Genomic DNA, 18,195 nt, shown 5'->3' with positions numbered 1-18,195 from the left:
TACCCAATTGTTTTCATATTGTTCCTCCCATTAGACTGGGAACTCCTTGAGAATAGAGATTATTTTTTGCCTTTCTTTCTATCCCTAGTGATTAGCACAGTGCCTACCTGGCATATTGCAGGTGCTTAATAAATACATATTCAGTTAGTATTATGGTAGCTAGGTGGCAATGAACAGAGTTCCAGGAATGGAGTCAGGGAAGACTCTTCTTCCTTAGTTCAAATCTGGCCTCTGACACTTATTAGCTGGGTGACCCTGGGCAAATCACTTAACACTATTTGCTTCAGTTTCCTCATCTGAACTGAACCTGAACTGAAAAAGGAAATGGCAAACTGCTTTAATATCTTTGCCCAAGAAAACCCCAAATGAAGAATTGGACCTGACCGAAACTACTGAATAACAGGAAAAAAATTAGCATTGCTGATTCTTCTGTGTATTTTTAAATGTTTATTTGATAATGTTGTGGTCATGTATACTTATTGTGTATCTAAGTTATATTTTAATATATTTAACATCTACTGGTCATCCTGCCATTTAGGGGAGAGGGTGGGGGGGGTGGGGTAAGAGGTGAAAAATTGGAACAAGAGGTTTGGCAATTGTTAATGCTGTAAAGTTACCCATGTATATATATCCTGTAAATTAAAGGCTATTAAATTAAAAAAAAAAATAAAATAAAATAAAAAAAATAAATGTTTATTTGACATTTTCCCCTTTCTATTACTTTTAAAAAATCACTCTCCAAACTCACTTCTCCTTTATTCTTTCTCCCTCTCCCCTGAATTAAAAGTCCTGCCTATAACTTAAAAAACATAGTAAAGAAGCCGATATCGTCTGAAGATATATATCTTATTCTGTGGCTACAGTGGATCGGTAATGTCAAGAGATAGGAAATTTGTTTTATCATTAGTTTTCTAAAGTCATGCTTGTTCCCTTAATACGCTGATCAGAGCTTTTCCTATACAGTATTGTAATTATTGTGCACATTGCTCTTCTGTTTCTGCTTACTTTATTGTATCATTTCATACAAGTTTCTGTCTTCTCCCTGAAACTTCCTTTTTTTCAATTATTGGGCTTACCCTTTCTCCCATCATTTTGTAATAGCTTGTATATACTTATCTGTGAGCACATTGTGTCATGGCTCAGTGGTCAGTAGGGCCATCCCCTTAAAAGCATGAAGAACCAAAATTGGAAAGGATGGGATTTGCACCCTTGTATCATATAACTGCTTGCTATCTTTCCAATAAAATGTAAGTCTCTTGAGGTCAGGGACTATTTTAATTTTGTATTTGATTCTGTAAAACTGAAGAGCACAATGCCTGGCTCATGCGGGTCATGTAATAAATTTATGCTGATTAACAAATAAACAAGCAAAAATATAAGGCAGAAGGAGAGGTGGAAATTCAATAGATTGTGAGCAGATAAAGGAATTATAGAGTTCATGAAGTGGTACATTTATGAGTAATGGCAACATCAGGGGTATAAACCATCTTTTAGGTTGAAGTAGTTTAGAGGAGTAATATAAGGGAAATGAGTAAGTTGATGAACTGGGAGGTTAGAATGTGTGAAGGAATATCAATATGTATGTATATTGTATTCTTTGGTTCTGGTTATTTAATTCTTTACAACTTCATATCTATCTTTCCAGGTTTCTTTCTTTTTTTTATTATAGCTTTTTATTTACAAGTTATATGTATGGGTAATTTTACAGCATTGACAACTGCCATACCTTTTGTTCCAATTTTGTTCCAATTTTTCCCTTCCTTCTCCCCATCCTCTCCCCCCGTGGCAGCTTGACCAATATATGTTAAGTATGTTAAAGTATAAATTAATACAATATAAGCATACATGTCCACAGTTATTTTGCTGTACAAAAAGAATCGGAGTTTGAAATAGTATATTATTAGCCTGTGAAGGAAATCAAAAATGTAGGCGGACAAAAATAGAGGGATTGGGAATTTTATGTAATGGTTCATAGTCATCTCCCAAAGTTCTTTTGCTGGGTATAGCTGGTTCAGTTCATTACTGCTCTATTGAAACTGATTTGGTTCATCACATTGTTGAAGAGGGCCATGTCCATCAGAATTGATCATCATATAGTATTGTTGTTGAAATATATAAGGATCTCCTGTCCTGCTCATTTTACTCATATCTTTCCATGTTTCTCTAAATATTTGGCTCATTCACAAGTTATTACTTCACAGTAATATTCTATTACATTCATATCCTGTAGTTTTTTTTTTCATTCCTTTCCCAACAAATGGGCCCCTACTTTGTTTACTTTTGTTTGCTATCACAGCGTTGTGCTATGAATAATTTGGTACATATTAGAGATTTGTTTCTGTCCTTCTTTGTGGCATATTACCAGTATTGTTGGTCAAAGACTACATAGAAAGCTTAGTGACTTTTCTTGTGCCATTCCAAACTGATAGCCAGAATAGTCATACCATTTCTGAGTGTAATTAGTGTGCCTGCCTTTCTCTAGCTGTGTCAATTTTAACTATCCACTTTTTTGGTTATCTTTGCTAATTTGCAAGGTATGTAATGTCAGAGTTATTCTTTGGGTATCTGAAAAGAATATATATTCTTTTCTTTTTTTCTATTTTCTCCATTTATTAATTTAAAATACATGTAACATGTATATGTGTGTATATGTACATGAATACATGTACATATACACACACATATATATGTACACACATACATAGTTATAAAACAAGCAAACATATAGCTTGCTTAGAAGCTTATTCAGCTCTGCATTTGCTTTCTTCTTTTTGGTAGATTTATATTCTAAGAGTGAGACTAAAATCTCTGATTAAATTTTTTTTAGCTATTTCTTCTTACTGAATAATTAATTATTAGATATATAAATATTTACAGTGACACTCTCATTTTGGTTATAATCTTTTAGAAAAATGTATTTTTTATGATTTTAGGTTGAATTTGACTTTTTCTAGTATCATTAATGACATCACATTTTTTGATTTCAGCCATAGTATGGTACATTTTAGACTACCTTTTCTGTGTAATTCAATTCAACAAATAATTATTTCTCATCTAAATTGAACAATATTTTTGATTTTATTTTATAATATAATAGTTTATTTTTTAATCACTCTAGTTCACTTATATTTAACATTACAATTGTTAAGTTAATGTATCATTCTTTTTTCCCATTGCTATTCACTTTATTGGAATGAAATCCATCCATTTTTATTATTATTTCTGTTGTTTACCCAAATCTAACAAAATTACCCTAAATAAAATTCCTCTGTTTTGCCTTAATACTTTATTTGTAGGTTCTTTTAACTTTAATCTCCCTTTGTCAAAAACTAGAAGTTTATTTTGGTATTACTGTAGCCCCACCCCTTTTCCCGTTATTTTTTCCCTTTTCTGGTTTATGTGGTTTAGCTAATATAATGCTTGTAGAGTTCCAGTATTTTGTTAACAACTGGTTTATCTTGATTTGCAAACTATGAGGCTTTTAAAACAATGCTTATCTTTTTGGCTTAGAAGCTGAAGAATTTGGCTTAAAGGCTGAAGAATTTAGCTTTGAATGAATTTGTTCTAGGACTTATGCTACGTTTTCAAGGTTCAAAAGTCCCTCTTTTGTCTTTGCCAGTCAATAACCAAGCATTTATTAAAAGTCTACTGTGTGTTGAGCACTGTCAGATACCAAAGATACAAAGATTACAAAATAAAAGTTATAATTTTTTGGGGGGAGGGGTGGAGAAGCACAGTGATATGTGAGTAGGAGTGGAGGTGGCTGATAATAATAGCTAATGCTCTTATGTAGGGCTTAAAGGTTTTCATAGTACTTTGCATACATTCTCTCCCTTGATCCTAGAGCCCTAGACACCAGGAGATTAAATGACCTGTCCTGGGTCCCACAGACCTTGTGTCAAAGGTTTTCCTAATTCCAAAGCCTGTTCAGTATTTACTATACTATTCTGCTTTTATTTATAAAACAACATATCTTATTGTCAGTAAGTCAACAAGCATTTAAGCTTTACCTTTCCTATTTGGTAGGCACCTTGCAAAATGCTAAGAAAACAAATCAGAGTAGAAAGAAGGCCTCAGCGGGGAAAGCACTCTGCTTGGAGCAGGCCGAGGAATTCTTAAGTGCATTCTGAAAAAGAATGAGACTTGGATGGAAGGGTCTATTCAATCAGGGGGAGGGGCTTCAGGGGAGGAGAATACATGCAAATTCCGTGAGAGTATGAAGATCTGGTACTTGGTAGAACAAGCTTGTCCTGTCCTGCCCTCCCTTCCCCTTTTTTCCCCCCACTTGTTGGTGCTGCAGGGAAAGGACTCACTTAGGTTTAGGCTTGCTTTGAGTCTTGCGTCTCTACAAAAGAGATCAAAAAAAGATTCAGTGCACAGTATAAATATACTTGGAGACAACAATCTATTTTCTCTATACAAAAGAAGTGTTTAAAACGCTGAAATTTGTAGACACATTGACAAAATTTGTAACGTGATACACAGTAACCTACAAATTACATATTTTCCTGGGAGGTTGATACTTAATATATTAAAAAGTGAAAGTTTCTGGGCCTCTTAAACAATCATTTCATCTTTGACTCAGCTCAAATCTTATTTAACATAGGAGTTATTTCCTGATCCCCCTTACTCCTGGTGGATATTATATTCCATCCATTCTGTCTCAGTCTTGTATATATGTAGTTGTTTGCACATTGTCTTGCCCTCATGGAGGGCAAGGACTTTTTTTGTTTGGCTTTGTATCTTATTTTTTGATTGACCTCAGAGTCTGAACAACTCCATAGAGGGTCATATCATTTGGCTAATGAGAATATGGCTTGGATTCATCTTCCTCTTGTTAGTCATTTTCTCACATGGCAAAAATTATAGCTTCAGAGAGCACCTTTGGTGCTGTGGGACTGATAGAAAGGAACTCTCCATCTTTCAGATTTGTAAGGCTGTCTCCAAAGCTGAAAATGACCTCAGGGTTTCTGTTCTGTCACCTTGGTCCAAAGAAAGAAACTGCAGAAGGAGCAGTTCACACTTAATGGGGGCTCAGTACTTGCTTTGTGAAATGGCCCCTGTAGGCCATCTCTGCATATTCCATGGGATGTGCTCTACCTCTAATTAATTTATGTTTAATAAATAATATAACATTATTTATGATAGTGGCCAAAAAAAGAAAAAAAAAACCCAACCCTCTAAACTTCAAAGTAAGTTTGAAAGAGATAATATAATTTAATTCAACAAGCAGTTATTAAGTATCTACTATTGTGTCAGGCACCATGCTGAGGATACAAAAGTAAAGTAGAAACAAATTGAACCAATTGGAGAGCTTAGGCCTTTTTCAAGTGTAGGAATAAAAATACTGATACTTTCCAGTTTAGATCAAAGGTTTGCTGCAATTCCAATAGATTATTTTATAGAAGTAGATGAATATTAACAATAGATTAAACTTACTACTAGTTCTTCAAATTCTTATTGTGTTTTCTGAATTCTCTAGTTATATAATTATGCCATCTATAAATAGGATTGTTTTAATCTCTTCATTAGATTCTTAGTATTCTTCATTAATACTTTCCTTTACATGGCTGTTGCCTTAGTTGATATTGCTAAAACAGTATCTACTTGAAGTGATGAAAGTGAGTAACCGTATTTTTAGATTTTTTTTTTAAAGAGGAAATGCTTGAAATATTTTTCCAACATGTATAAGATTAACGTGTGGTTTTAAAACATGCCTTTAAAAACTGCTTTAGAGAAAAATCTTGTTGACCATAAGTGGATTCTTTCATTATACTGTTTCCTCTATTGATATGATGTTTATAAGATTTTGGGTGCAATTTATTGCTTTGTTTTGCTATATATAATTCATTAAATTACCCTTGGATTCTTAGTACAAACCCTAATTGATCAAAGTGAATAATTTTTCAATGTCTTGATGTATTCTGTTTATTGTATTTTTGCAATAGTAATTAAATTGATTAATATTTTCCTTTTTCATCCTTATCTTTCCCATTTTTGTCAAGCAAAGCTGTTCAGTTTCATAGAAAGAATTTGTGCTATCTTTTTCGATATTAAGGTATGGTAAATTTAATAGGAATTGTGTTTTTTTGAGTTTGAAAAAATTCCCTTGTGACTATGTTTCTGATCCCTTTTTTTACATGGAAGCTTATTAATGGTTTTATCCTTTTTTTTTTCCCTCTAAGATTAAACTACTTAGGTTTTCTTTTCTTGCTTTGTCAGTTTGAGTATTCTGTATTTTGGGAGATTTTCAAAGATTTCTTTTGAGTTTTCATGTGTATTTTGCCAGAATAATCTCTAGTAAATTTAAACATTTCTTTTTGATTTGTTGTGATCTTTCCTTCCAAACTTCTAATTAATATTTATATAGCACTTTAAGATTTGTAAAGTGCTTTATATGTATGATTTGATTTGACTTCTCTGTTGAAGTAGATGCTATTATCCCCATTTTACAAAAGAAGAAACTGAGACTGAGCAATTAAATAAATGACTTGCCAGGTCACACAAATTGTAAGTGTCAGAGATCTTCCTGACTCCAAATCCAGCCCTTTCTTAGCTTTGCTTAGTAATGTTTGCTGCTATTGAAAACAAAACTGTATTTTTGAGTGAGAGGACCTGAGTTTGAATCCTGGCTTTTAGTATATAATCTATGTACAATATAGTATAATAGTATATATTAGACTAGATAACTCTCAAACTGCCTTCCAGCCCCAAGTCTGTTACCTTCTAGTAAGACTTCTTGGCCAGAATTGGAATCTGGCCTTTCTACCACTGAGAATGAGGGTGGGATACTTCAGGCATAGGAAATGACAGGAGCAGAGGCCCTAAGAGGACATATTGGGGATAATTAACACTAGAAATCAAATTGTATTTAGCAGAGTGCACAAGTATTTTGGCTTTTGTTGTGAAAGGGGGATGGCTGTAAAGCCAAAATCAGAAGTTTGAACTTTTTAATCTCTACTCCATGGGGAACCTTTGAAAGCTTTTTGAGGAGGGATATAAAAGGATCTGAACAATACTTAAGAAGACTGATCTGGATGTTTGTGAAGAATTAATTGGAGAGGAGAGCAAGCTTTACATGTGTTAGTCATTTGAGTCTCAAAACTCCCTCAGAAGGTAGTAGCATGATTGTTGTTGTTTGCTATAAAGAGGAGGAATTTGGAACCCAAACAGGTGAAGTCAGTTACCCAAGGTAACATAGCCAGTTGAATACAGTTAGGATTATAGGATTTAGAGCTGGAAAGGAGTGAGTGATCTTTTAATCCAACCCACTCCTTTTGTGAATGAGGAAACTGAGGCCCCCAAACTGTCAAACTCTACGTTTATTATCTGATCTTCACCACAGTCCTATGAGGTAGGTGATATTATTATCTCTTCTACAGATCACAAAATTGAGACTAAGAGAGGTTAAATGATTTGTCCAGTATCATATAGCTAGTAAATAGCTGAAGCAGAATTCAAACTCAGAATATTCCTGACTTTATAAATCTAGCATTAAGAGATAATAGAATTTTCTGTAAATATCCAAATTGTTCGGATTTCAATCTGCCTGACCTAAAAGCTGCTACTGAAATGTAATAGGTATTTAGTAATGCCTTTTCTGCGAACAGCCCTGTGCCAGGCACTGATGGAGTGGGTGTGGTATCTCGAAGACATGAGACATGGGGAAAAGATTACAATGCCAGAAGCCTGAATGTGGTCAGCCAAGTTGGAATTCTTCAGGTGCTGATTTATACAATCATTGATTTCGAGATGGAAGAGAATTCATATGTTATCTAATTAAAGGTCCTCATTTTATTGATGAGGAGACTGAGGACAAGAAAAATTAAATAACTCACCTGGATCACATCAGAGAGTAGAGAGCACTAGGATTCCCACCTAGGGCTTCTGATTGCAAATTTATTGCCTTTTCATTACCTTATCCTATATAATGTGGTAGAGATACCAAATATCTAGGCCCTCAGATAGGCAACGCAAGTGTTCTTCTACAGAGAAGATGAGAGTAGGATACCATTCAGTGCTTAGGAACCTGTTAAACAGGTCCAGAGATGGGAAGATACTTGTTCAAAATCAAATTAGAGTAAGTTAGAGCAGAGATAGGACTGGAACCCAGGTCTCCTGACTTTCCATCTGTTGTTCTTTCCATGATGGCTAGGTGACACAATGGATAGAGCACCTGGCTTGGAGTCTCAGGAAGACTCATCTTCCTGAGTTCAAATATGGTCTCAGATATTTACTAGTTGTTGAACTCTGGGCATGTCACTTAATCCTATTTGCTCCAGTTTTCTCAGTTATAAAATGAAAGGGAGAAGGAAATGGCAAACCACTCTGGTATCTTTCAAGAAAACCTGCAGAAGGGGTCACAGAGAGTTGGACATGACTGAACAACAAATATGTTTTTACTTTGTTTTTTTTCTCTATCAGTTCTGATATTTTTGGCATAACCAGTTTAAATGTGGTGTAGCAGGATAGACATGAGACTTAAGAGTCAGAAAACTCTTTTTTGGAATTTTGATTATGTTCAAACTGGGTGATTTTAGGAATGTTACAACTTCTTGGCCTCGGTTTGATCATTTGTAAAATGGGGACAATAATATTTGTACTGTTTGCTTTATAGCATTTTGAGCATCAGTGAGATATGTAAAGGACGTTTATAAGCAAAACAGTTATACAAATAGATACTATTAATAATTCTGATATATTGAGTACCTAGCATCAGCCAGGACCCAGTCACTCAACTTGAAGAGTTGTTTTTCTTTAGTCTAACTAGTCTCAAGGATCATAGAGTTACAACTTAAAGGTACCAGATCATTTAGCCCATCCCCCTCATTTTTAAGATGAGGAAATCAAGGCCCAGAGAGATCAAGGGACTTAACTCTTGGTCACACAGGTAGTAATTGTCATGGACAGTATTAAAATCCTGGTCCAAAATCAGTGCTCCTTCCACTGTACTAACACTGTTGCCTCAATTATATTTAACAAACATTTATTATGCTAGACTGAAAACTAAATTTCCCTTTTATCTCATCAGTTGATGATATCTGCTTCCTTGGTCTTCCTGCTCTACAGGCCATATTTTACTTTAGTCCTCTCTTGGATTCCTGGCACTTCTTTCTAGTGGGAAGACTTTCTTCTGTTTTCTATCTGGGGTCCATTTTAATCTTTCTTCATCTCTTCCCTTAATCCAACCTGTGCCTTGTCAGTATTTTACTGTATGTCTCCTGATTGGATTGTGATAATCAGGTTGTCCAGGGTTTGTCTAAGGCAGCTCCCAAAAAGTCAGTGAAGTGCCCTATGGCTGGCTAACCAAACCTTTCTTAGTAGCACAAAAGCTCAAGGCTGAATCCTTGAGCCCTGCAATTGAAATCTCATCTATCTAGATCTACTTTTTTTGATCCTTTATTGCAAGATTCTGTTTCCAGAATCTCTTGAATTCCATCCTCTGGGATCTAGATCAGACTTCTTAAACTTTTTCCACTTGTGACCCCTTTTTTCCCTAGAACGTTTTTACATCATGCTGGGCATATAGGTATATAAAATAATTATACAAATAAAACATTTACTCATAATAATTCATAATTTTGCAATCTTGAGACTCCTCCTGTCTCAGACAGGAGTTACGAATCATATTTTAAGAAACTGGGTTCTAGATGGTCTGAGAGCTTCAGGCTTGGCTGAATCACCTGTTCTCTCCCTTGCCTCTTCTGGACCTTGAGTAAAAATAATAATAGTAATAAAGTGAAAAAAAGATAATATATTTTGTAGCAGTTCAGTCTGCAAAATGCTTTATATATTTTGTCTTTGTTGCTATTGTTCAGTTGTGTGAATGACTCTTCATGACATCATTTTGGGGTTTCCTTGGCAAAGATTTCTTCTTCAGCCAATTTTTCAGATGAGGAACTAAAGCAAACAGGGTTAAGTGCCTTACTCTCCTCCCTCCTTATTGAAACTTTACAACTATTTATAGAAATAGATATTGGCAGCTAGGTGGAATAGTGGATAGAGTATTGGGTTATTTAGAATCAGAAAGACTGAAGAGTTCAAATCTAGCCTCAGACACTAACTGTGTGAACTTGGGAAAGTTACTGTTTGCCTCAATTTCATCATCTGTAAAATGAGCTGGAGAAGGAAATGGCAAACTCTTCTAGTATCTTTGACAAGAAACTCATATGGGGTCCCAAAGAGTTGAATGTGTGACTGAAACAAGTGCACATTTTATAGATGAAAAAACTGAGGCTTAGAGAAGTCAAATGTCAGGGGCAGGGTTTTAATCCAGGTTTTCCCCGACCTACAGGAATTTCACTCACTATAGTGTACTGCCTCTAATCATATTAAACTTCCCTATCCTTGTTCCTATATAAACATGCCAGTTGTATGAGGGATTCCCGGGGCATGTTGCTGACTGATCTTTAAACTGTCCTGAGATCTTATTCTGTACTTTGGTATGTCTTTAGTAGGGGAAAAGCATAGGTTATGTAGACTGTAGGGAAAAGGGGAAGTGGCAACTATCAGGAGATACTTGGCCAATGATGCCAAGACTTCACATGGTATATTTTGTGAATATACCATGGTATATTCTGGTAGGCAGAGAATGTCTTTTTGTTTTTGTATCTGCAGTACTTAGCTCAGTGCCTTGCTTGATAAAGCCTTATGGATTGACAATTGACTATTGAAAAAGATCTAAAAAATGATTTTAGAAAAGTGAATTGATGCTGAGTGAAGTGAGAAGAACTAGGAGGACACAGTACACAGTCTTAGTCACAACAAAATTATGTGATGATCAGTTGTGAAGAACTTAATGCTTTAATAATGAGGTGATTCAAGGCAATTTCAGTTGACTTGGGTTGGAAAATGCCATTCGTATCCAGTAAGAGAAGTTTAGAGATTGAACATAAAGAATAGTATTTTCATCTTGTTTTGTTTTTCTTTCTCATGGTTTATTTTTCTTTTCTGATTTTTCTTGCACAATATAGCAAATATGGAAATATATTTAAGAGAATTGCACATGTTTAACCTATATCAGATTGCTTGCTGTCTTGGGGAGGGGAGAGTGAAGGGAGGAAAAGAGAGAGAAAAAGTTTGGAACACAAAATCTTACAAAAATGAATATTTCAAGTTATCTTTACATGTATTTGGAAAAAATAAAATGTTATTGAAATTTTTAAAAAAGAAAGAAAGACGGGAAGAAGGGAGAGAGAGACGAAGGAAGAAAATCAATCTAAAATGGAAGGACTTAGGTGCTCAACATTTTTATCCATAATTTGAATAAGAACCTGACAGGAAGATCAGACTTGGAGAAGACACAAAATTGAAAGGATAGCTAACAAATTGGATGACCAAGTCTAAATCAAAAAGATTTCAATAGCTTAGAATGGTGAGCTTTATTTTATAAAGTTGCTTAAGAGTTGCCTTTTGGACATAGATGTGCCTGACACATTAAGTCCTTAATAAATATTTTATTCAGGATAGGAGAAATGGGATGATTATGTAAACAAATTTTAGTGTGTTTAAATTTAATGTGAATCTGCAATATTACATGGCTGCCCCCCAAAAAGAATGGAGTTGATGTTCCCCCTACTCCTTGATCAAGTCAGATCACATCTGGAGTATTTTTTCAGTTCTAGGTATTCATTTTAAGAGGGATATTGGCAAACTGGAGAAAGTCCAGAAGGTGACGAAGGTGGTAAGGGAATAGAATGTCTTTATATAGCATTTTAAAGTTTGCAAAGTTTTTTGTTTGTTTTTTTTTTAACAAATATTATCTTGTTTTATCTTTGCAAATCTAGGAAGTAATTGCTATTATCTTAATTTTACAGATGAGGAAACTGAGGCAGGCAGGTTTAAGTGACTTACCCAGGGTCACACAACTAATAAGTATCTGAGGCTGAATTTGAATTCAGGTCTCCTGACTCCAGGCCTGATGCTCTATCCACTGTGCCACCTAGCTTTCTCTAATTAGGTTAAGTAACATTTATTGGGGGGTTTAGCTATAGGACAGATGGAAAGGCCTAGTAGACTTTAGGAAGCAATGACTGGAAATAGTAAGATTCAGTAATTCATCATATTACATATTATCAAGACTGTAGTTAGTGAATGGTCATATTACTTTAAGAAGGAAGAAAGAAAGGAAGAAAACCAGTATTTATTAAGTACTTATTTTGTGCCAAATTCTGTGCTATATAATAGCCTCTTTTGATTCTCACAACAACTCTGGTAAGTGCCATTATCCCCATTTACAGTTGAGGAAACTTAGACTAGTTAAGTGACTTGCTCAAAGTCACACAGCTATTGTCCAGAATTGAATTTAAATTCAGGCCTTCCCAACTCTTGGCCCAGCAACGTATCCATTGTATCAGTTAGGGACTCTTGAGAAAGTGGTAGTTGTTTTAAGGTCCGAGTGCAGCAAGTTATTTCTGGTGGGATTGGGGATGGTTAGGGTCAGGGTCCAGATGGGAAAAGTATATTCAGCACCTGGTAGGAATTGGGAAATAAAGGCTGGGGTTCCGGGCGGGGGGGGGGAGGTGAAGGGCTCCTTTAGATCTTTTTGGGCTGAGACCTTGGGAGCTCATTGAGATTTGGACAGTTAGCCCGTAAGCCCTTTATTGAGCACCTAATATGTGTGTGGGGAGGTAGGGGGAGTAATATAAGGATTTTGGATCCCTGTAAAAATTGGGTAGCTAGAAGGGCAAGGAGCCTGGGAATGTATAGTAGTGAGCCTTGAGAATGGAGCCATTCTGGGCAGGCAGACTTACTCCCTTCTATCTTTCTTACCTCTAGGAGGTCTGCGCTGGACTCAGAACAGGCAGTCATTATGGCTGCTGCACTTAGAATGCCTTTCTCATCTGTGAGTTAAGGAGATTATCTTTGTTTGAAATTCCAGGGAGCCTGGGAGGATTTGTTAGCAGCACTTGCCCTCTCTCTTCTGTCTAGGCAGTGGAGCTGGCCTGATCTGGATTGGGCTGGCTGAAGGCTCTTTGCCATGGTAAGTGTAGAATTTTTAGTGCTTTCTTGGACAATGTGTGTCCCTAGCCCCGAGGACTGGGATTAGGCAGAGGGTTGGTGCCTGGAAGCACGGTGTTTGGGTCTCCAGCTAGAAGGAGAACGGATAAGACTAAGACTAGATAAGGGGGAGCTTGGCTTAGAATAGGGCTGATCGGTCATGAGACCTGATCAGCAGCATCACTCAAAAGTTTGCTGGACTAGTCTGTGATGGCAAGGGATGGGTAGGTGGGTTCTTCTGCACGAAAATGTTGCTAGTTGGTCCTGGGGTTCTTATCTATGGTGTGGGATTGGAAACCTTTCTTAGGGACAGGAAGAGTGCTATTTATTTCGGTTGTTGATATCCTTAATACCTTCTTATTTAATATCATCACTTCTCCAGGAGGCATAAACTACTGAGCTTTGATCTGGAGTGAGGAACAGAAGAGAGGTGAGGTAGGTTATTTTAGAGGCAGAATCTGAGGTCTGGGAGGTCCTGAGAGGAAAGATGTAGAATATTAGATTCATAGGATAAACGTTTTGAAATAACAGATGAGAAATTCTGGGTAGTTGGGAGGCAACAAGGCTGTCTTGGACAGGAGCTGGAAATGTTTTGTGAGTTTTTGGGTTCTCACAGGCAGATGGAAGTATAGGGTAAGGTATAAGGGTAATGACTTTCCTCTCCTTTCTTTCAGATGCTCCCAGTTCACTTTTATCCTTTGTTCAGTGGGTTTCTGTTTTCCCATTTTGTGAAGGAAAGAGATTAGGCTAGATAACCTCAAGCCTTTTGCAATTCAATTCATCAAACATTTATTAAGCACCTTCTTTGGAGGACTCTGGACTGTGGACAAAGGGTAGAAAACAGCCCAGGCTTTGCCCTTAAGGAGCTTACAATCTTTATTACATGCCCACTATGTGCTAGGCACTGGTCCAGCCACTAGGATACAAAGACTAAAGTGAAAAGTAGTCCCTAACCTCAAGGAACTTTTATCCTGCCAGTAAATAGTTAAGTATGTATATGATACCCTGAGGAAGGAGAGAAGACTTACATCTAGGGGGAAATCAGGTGGCACATACTGAGTCTTGAAGGAAGCCTAGGATTCTGGGAAGTAGAAATGAAAGGATTACACATTTCATGCTTGGATAATTGGAGTATGCAGTCCAGACTATGTAAAGGCATGGAGATAGGAAATGGAGTGTCACATTCTTGAAACAACAGGTTGGTCAGTCTGACTAGTTACATTTTGTTATGAGGAAAAACCTAACAGCTGTCTAAAAGTAGAAGGGGATTTTTGTGGAAGTAATGGGTTAGGATGTTTCCCCCCTATCTTTCACTCCTCGTTGTTCAGTCATGTTTGATTCTTCATGACCCTGTATGGAGATTTCTTGGCAAAGGTACTGAAATGTTTTGCTATTTCATTCTCCAGTAGATTATGTAAACAGGTTAAGTGATTTACCCAGGATCATACAATTAGTGTCAGAGGCCAGATTTGACTCCTCTTTGGAGGTACCTTCCAACACTGAGATTCTCAGTTTAGAGTACAAACTGGAAGAGGGGTGAAATAAATGTGGAAAGACAGACAGGAGTCACATTGTGAAGATCCTTTAGTTCTGTGCTAAAGGAGTTTGTATCTTGTCCCATAAACAACGCACCAGAGTTCTTATTGGCACCTCTCCAGAACATGACTTTGAGAAACTGGAGTCAGGAGATCAACCAGTTAAGACTTTAAATGCAAACTTTGATTGTATTAGCTGGACCTTGGGCTTAAACTTTCACTATTTTCTTAACTACCTGAAAGTCTGAATAAATTAAACATATATCTCCATTGTTCTGCCACATCCACCTTAATTTTCTCTTTTTACCTCTTAAAAATCATAAACTTTTAGAATTGGAAGTCAAGCTCTTCATTTTACAAGTGATAAAACTGAGGTCAAGAAAGCAGAAGTGACTTGCCTGATATCAAAGGGTGGTAAATGAACTCCGCCAGTCATAACTGATCCTTGTGAAGAAATATTGCCACTATATCATATTGTCTTTCTAAATAGCCAAGCTCCAATAGGGTTGTGAGAATGAAATTAATATCTTAATGTACAGGTATTAGAACTGGATTCAGATACAAATATATTAAAGAATGTTGGATTTCATTCCAGAGTTGGATTCAAATCCCACCTATCATTTGCTTTGTATCCTTAACTTTCCCCCTAATTTCAGTTTATTTTGAGCTTTGGCTCTTCTGACACTATTCCTTTTTTTTTTTTTTTTTTTTTAATACCTTTTTATTGACAGAACATATTCATGGGCAATTTTTCAACACTGACCCTTGCAAACACTTCTTTTCCAACTTTTCCCTTCCTTCCCTCCATCCCCTCCCCTAGATAGTAGGCAGTCTCATACATATTAAACATGTTAAAGTATACCTTAAATACAAAATATATGTAAATATTTATACAGTTCTCTGTATAAGAGAACTCTGCACAAGAAAAATCGGATTTAGAAATGCAAAAATAACCTGGGAAGAAAAACAAAAATGCAAGCAGTCCATACTCATTTCCTAGTGTTCTTTCACTGGGTGTAATTGGTTCTGTTTATCACTGATCAATTGGAACTGAGTTGAATCCTCTTCTGAATCTTCTTCTTTTATAGGGCTTTGCCATGCTTTCTATTTATTCTCTATTACCTGCTCTTGTTTTTATCTGTTCTATACATCTTGCTAACATCTAAATTAGTCATTGAATTCTCTCTGTATTCCCATTTATCTTTTTCCACTTTGCTGTTCTTTTTTGACTTCAGAATTTCATTCTTATAAATTTCCATTCTTATTGCACATGTTTACCTTATTGCTTGCTATCTTGAGGAGGAGGTGGGGAAAGAAGGAGGGATAAAAATTTTGGAACACAATCTTACAATAATGAATGTTAAAAACTATCTTTACATGTATTTGGAAAAATAAAATACTATTGAGAAAAAAAGTTTCCATTCTTTTTTGGGCTGACTTCTATAAACTCCTTTCTCTGAAACTTTTAATATTTGTTCTCTTAAAATCTAGGATGCATGTGAAACTCTTGTCCAGTTTTTCTCTCCTTTTCCTGTTTGCTTTAGCAGACATTTTATTGGTGCCTTTTTCTTTGTTTCCATCACTGCCACTGCCAAGAGGTGATTCTCTTCTCCCATAGAACCCTTCCATATAACAAGTACAGTCAAACAAATCATCCTATTGGTTATTTCTGAACATTGGTTTCTCATTATGCCCCTATAGTTCATTGCTACTCTTTTAAGCAGCAGTATGTAGTAAGTAAGTAATGCTTTAGTGTAAAATCTCTGAAATAGCAATTTTCTCCTTCTGCTTCTATACAATCAATCAATCATCATGCATTTATTAAAAACCTGCTTATGCTGAATATGTCAATAAGTGTATATACATATAGTGGGAAGATAAAACCTAGAAGAAAAGGCACTAGCTCAAACTTTATTTTTTTTTATTTTAATAGCCTTTTATTTACAGGTTATATGTATGGGTAACTTTATAGCATTGACAATTGCCAAACCTCTTGTTCCAATTTTTCCCCTCCTTCCCCTTCCCCTCTCCCCCAGATGGCAGGATGACCAGTAGATGTTAAATATATTGAAATATAAATTAGATACACAATAAATATACATGACCAAACCATTATTTTGCTGTACAAAAAGAATCGGATTCTGAAATGTTGTACAATTAGCCTGTGAAGGAAATCAAAAATGCTGGTGGGCAAAATTATAGGAATTGGGAATTCAATGTAATGGTTTTTAGTCATCTCCCAGATATCTTTCGCTGGGTGTAGCTGGTTCAGTTCATTACTGCTCCATTGGAACTCATTTGGTTCATCTCATTGCTGAGGATGGCCAGGTCCATCAGAATTGGTCATCATATAGCATTGTTGTTGAAGTATATGATGATTTCCTGGCCCTGCTCATTTCACTCAGTATCAGTTCATGTAAGTCTCTCCAGGCCTTTCTAAAATCATCCTGCTGGTCATTTCTTACTGAACAATAATATTCCATATTATTCATATACCACAATTCAGCCATTCTTCAATTGATGGGCATCCACTCAGTTTCCAGTTTCTGGCCACTACAAAGAAACCTGCCACAAACATTGTTGCATATACAGGTCCCTTTCCCTTCTTTATGATCTCTTTGGGATATAAGCCCAGTAGTAACACTGACTAGCTCAAACTTTAAAGTAGAGTGAAAACTTTTCCCAAATGTTACTATTGTTTATCCCCTAGCAACCATTTCTTCTTTATTGGGTAGAGTCAGTTCCATAATAGAACTTCTCCTGGTTGGTTCTGTTTTCTTCTGAAAGATCGTTATCATTAAGTTTCATCAGTGAGTTGGCAGCCTATGGGTAGGCTATGGTACCTATGATAGATGTGCATTCAGGTGAAAATGTAATGACTCTTGTGACTTGCTGCCCCCTCTTTCAATGAATTTTTTTCTCACTCTTATGCCACAAAATTAGGTTAGGGTCCCTCAGATGTTCTTTAAGAAGGAAGCTTCCCTAGGACCTTTCCATTTGGGGAGGGAAGGCCTGGTGACTGGACTGGACTATGTTATACAGAAAATTCATAGAACTGTATACTTAAAACTGGAAAGAAAGTTAAAGAACATTTAATCTGAATTTTTTAATTTTAGGAAACAGGCAAAGAGGTGATGAGGTGAATAAACTTTACAGATCAAAATTAGGAAGATAGATACAGAAATTTGGAAGATACATCTGGGATTCAATTCCAACAAAAATCTAGTGTTTCTTCCTACTTTACCATACTTCTTCAGATTCCTGGGAAAGCCTCCTTAGAATTCTCTCCTGAGTGGAGAATTTAAAATAAACCATGCTTATTGTTGTTTCAGTGCATCAGAATAAAGCAGTTTGTAAATTTTTAAAATGATGATACTCTAAATTAGTTTATAGATTTAATTTTTTTTTTAATCTGACTGTCAAGGACAAATTTTATAGGACTAAATAAAATAACCAGGTATGGCTGGTTAATTAGTCCTGGTCTAATGAACATTCTTCCTCTAGTATTCTCAGCTCTTTTATCCTAAATTTTGCAACCCTTTCTCAGATGACCCCACGTGACTTTTGGTCTGATCCAGAGAGTTGGACCCTGTCTGGTCTGACTTTGATCAGCAGGGGCTTCTCTGGCTCGAACAGGACATCCAGTCCTTCCTTCATTTTC

The 18,195-nt window shown here is 36.1% G+C and overlaps 1 protein-coding gene across 4 annotated transcripts in view; it reads left to right on the top strand.

The window, feature by feature from the left end:
• PPP1R16A (protein phosphatase 1 regulatory subunit 16A) overlaps positions 1 to 18,195 on the top strand; it is a 123,990-nt gene that overhangs the window by 23,109 nt on the left and 82,686 nt on the right. The window contains exon 2 of one of the 4 annotated variants that reach the window (XM_031947358.1): positions 12,881 to 12,982. The exons of 2 other annotated variants lie outside the window; for them this stretch is intronic. The gene's annotated coding sequence lies outside the window, so the exon portion shown is untranslated. Of the gene's footprint in view, positions 1 to 12,635; positions 12,983 to 18,195 lie in introns of those variants that run through there. One more of the 4 variants, XM_031947357.1, reaches the window with a different exon arrangement.

The sequence above is a fragment of the Sarcophilus harrisii genome, chromosome 1 (genome assembly GCF_902635505.1).
Source record: "Sarcophilus harrisii chromosome 1, mSarHar1.11, whole genome shotgun sequence".
Classification (NCBI taxonomy): domain Eukaryota; kingdom Metazoa; phylum Chordata; class Mammalia; order Dasyuromorphia; family Dasyuridae; genus Sarcophilus; species Sarcophilus harrisii.
This window is presented reverse-complemented; position numbering and strand designations above follow the sequence as displayed.